We start from the raw sequence: 3383 nt of genomic DNA, 5'->3' as shown, positions 1-3383 counted from the left end.
ATCTCTTTGATCATATATACTGTGTACATAAATAGAGGAGCATTTGAATTCATATAGTATTGGACCTTTAATTGATTAAAGGTGAAAAACAATATGTGTCCAATCCTCCATGTGGAGTTCAGGCCCAAAACAGCAAAACGTCAACTATGATTCCTGCAGAGTTGACAAATTGATCCGTTAACATTTCTGTTTTCTATCTGAAATAATAGTAATAGTAAATACAGTATGTTACGTTTCAGGGATGCTTAAGAAGACTGTAAACATTTTTTGTGACTTTTATTTTTGTAAGTACGTTCTTTTTCGTTCTTAATATTTGTTACAAACTAGTGTCTAATCAAGAATGGATTCATTGAAGGTCAACAGCGTTTCTCCAAATATCTTTATTAATTAACCAATTATTTGTGTAATATTATGACCTTTATTTTTTGGAAAGTGTCATGTGGTGTTTGGCTCTTTGCCTCCATGTGGAGTTCAGGCCCAAAACAACAAAAACATCAACTATGAAACCTGTAACAGAGCTGACAAATTAATCAGTTAAAACCTTTCTGTTTTCTATCTGAAATCATTACAGCTTCAGCTAGAGAAGCAGTAAATATATTACATGTCAGGGATGCTTAGGAAGAATGTAAAAATGTTTTGTGGCATTTACTTTTGTAAGTACCTTCTTTCTTGTTCTTCTTAATATTTATTATAGTAGTAGTGTAGTGTCTAAATCAAGAGTGGGTTTATTTAAGCTCAAGTGTTCCTCTGATATCTTTATTAATCACATTTTAATCAATTATTTGTGTAATATTTATGATTTTTTTTTCTTTTTTTGGGGGGAAAATGTCAGGTGGTATTTGTGGAGATGTGGAGTTCAGGCCCAAAAATGCTAATTATGATACCTGTAACAGAGTTGTTCCTCCAATTATCTTTATTAATCACATTTTAATCAATTACTTGTGTAATATTTATGAAGTTTCTTTTTGAAAAGTGTCATGTGGTGTTTGGTTCTTTGCCTCCATGTGGAGTTCAGGCCCAAAACAACAAAAACATCAACTATGACTCCTGTAACAGAGCTGACAAATTAATCAATTAAAGCATTTCTATTTTCTATCTGAAATCATTACAGCTTCAGCTAGAGAAGCAGTAAAAAAGCATATAAATATATTTTGTGACAGTTCCTTTTTGTTCCCGTGCTTCTAAAAGCGAAGCGTCCCGCGGGTTCAGCTGTGTGTCGGCGGCTCGTGAGGTTCGTCCCGGACCGGTCGCTCCGTCTCTAACGACCCGGCGCCGCGGCTCCCGTCATCACAGGCGGCCATTTCTCTCTCGGCTCTGATGAATTGCGTCGACGGTAATCTACAGAGAACAGAAGGTTATCCAGGCAATTTAACTGGGTCATCACCCCCGCCCCCCCCAACCCTCCAACCCTCCAACCCTGAGCACAATCTGCCTCTAATGCTTCTCAAATCACCCCATTATCATATTTTGGCTATGAATTTTTAAAATTTCCAAGCCAGTGGATTAATCACGCTTTATTTAGACCCCCCCCCCACACACACACACACACACACACACACACACTCTTCCTCCTCTCCTCACACAGCATATGAATTTATGAATGCCAAATCGACAGGCTGAATCTCTCCCTCCTTCCCTCTCTCTCTCTCTCTCTCTCTCTCTGCCGTTTGTCAGCCCACTTACATAATAATTACTCTGATTGAATATCCGCTGCTGTGTGCACGCGGCTGCAGTTCGGCGGACTGGCCTGCGGGAGGCGGCAGAGACGGCGGCAGAGCTGCCTAATCACCGCCATAATACCCGGCCTGTTAAAACCATTATGTAACGTCATTGCCCCCTCCCCCCCCCTCCCTTTATGCTGATGCTCTCTCTGTCTTTCTAGATCTCTCTCTCTTTATCTTTCTGTCGACTTATCTTTCATTCCAGCCGCCAAAATTTCATTCCCTCTCAATCTGACTCTCTTTCTCTCTCTTTGCCAACTTGATGCTCTCTCTATCTTTCAGCCGTTCCAGTTATCTCTCTTTTTTGTCGCTCTCTATCATTCAGTCTGTCTCTCTCTCTCTCTCTCTTTCTCTCATTTTTCACCCTCTGTTGCCTTATTCCTATGGGGGATTATGGAGCATGCAGAATGCTACAGGAGCCAATCAGCCAATCGCAGAGCAGACAGCGCGGGTCACATGGCCGAGGCTGAACGAGCAGCGGTAGAGTTTCTCTGCAGGAAACTGAGACCGGGTGCTGTGTGGAGCAAGGCAGCAACACCGGCAGGGTCGGGGGTTCAATTCCCTGTTTGGCTTCTAGCATGAAGTCAAAAACTATTCAACTGTATCCTGACAACGAGATGTTCACATGAGAGTAAAGCAGCAGCACTGAGGCAGCTACCTGGGAACTGTTGTACACAAAAAAAAACATGAAAGTTTGAAGGACTTCATTACCCAGAAATCCTGTAACATGACGTCAGTAAACTGCACACTGCTCGGACCAAAGCTTCTTAGTGTTCAGCTCACCATTTTCTCCAGTAGACAAATCTTAATTTCAACATGTTGTCGCTTTGCTCAAATGGCAGCGAGAGGTAACTGATTGAATTTGGAGGACTTCATTACCCAGAATTCCTGTGTGGCGATGTCAGTAAAGCGGTCCGAGCTGCTTCAAAGGAAACCAAAGAGACGAGAGAGGAAAAGATCTAAGGTGAGTCAAGCTTTCTCTGTTTCATTTGGACAAACAGGGAGAATCTGCAGCGTCCCAGTCAGTGGGGACGGGACGGGACGGGACGGGACGGGACGGGACGGGACGGGACGGGACGGGACGGGACGGGACGCTCCAATTTGTGATTTGAGCTCGTGACTGTGAAGGTTGCTGGTTTGAATCCCCGGACCAGCTGGGAAAACCTGAATGAGAAACAGTTTCCCCCTCTGCAACAAGAGAAGAAGCGCAGTGTAAAAAGGCATTGGATAGGAAGGTGAGACTCTCTCAATGTCCAAAAATAGATCTCTATTTTTTGGTTAAAGTCATGGAGTTTCGGTCTGATGAAGGTCGTCTAGACCGAAATGTCGTGGTTTTAACCCCAAAATAGAGAGGTATTTATGGACATATCCTAGTAAACTTTCCCCCCTCGGCACCCAGCGGCCCTCTGGAGCAGACTGAAGCCTCTCCTGATGTGAACCGGTGAAGCTCTCCTCGCTAAAATGGTCACTAAAGGTTAATGAATACAATTCAGCGTACGCATCAAATTCGCAGTTTGTTTATACGTCACTACTGAAAAACTCGGTAAAAATGTAAAAGAACTGGCTCTCCACAACTTGATTATTCTAATTTTTGAGACGTTTTCTCTGTTTAAATGTGATATTGTTCATTTGTGAAGCTGTAATGATTCATTTTTTTGCTCT

Source organism: Centroberyx gerrardi, chromosome 6, assembly GCF_048128805.1.
Source record: "Centroberyx gerrardi isolate f3 chromosome 6, fCenGer3.hap1.cur.20231027, whole genome shotgun sequence".
NCBI lineage: Eukaryota > Metazoa > Chordata > Actinopteri > Beryciformes > Berycidae > Centroberyx > Centroberyx gerrardi.
The sequence above is the reverse complement of the archived record's forward strand: the minus strand, read 5'-3'. Positions refer to the sequence as shown.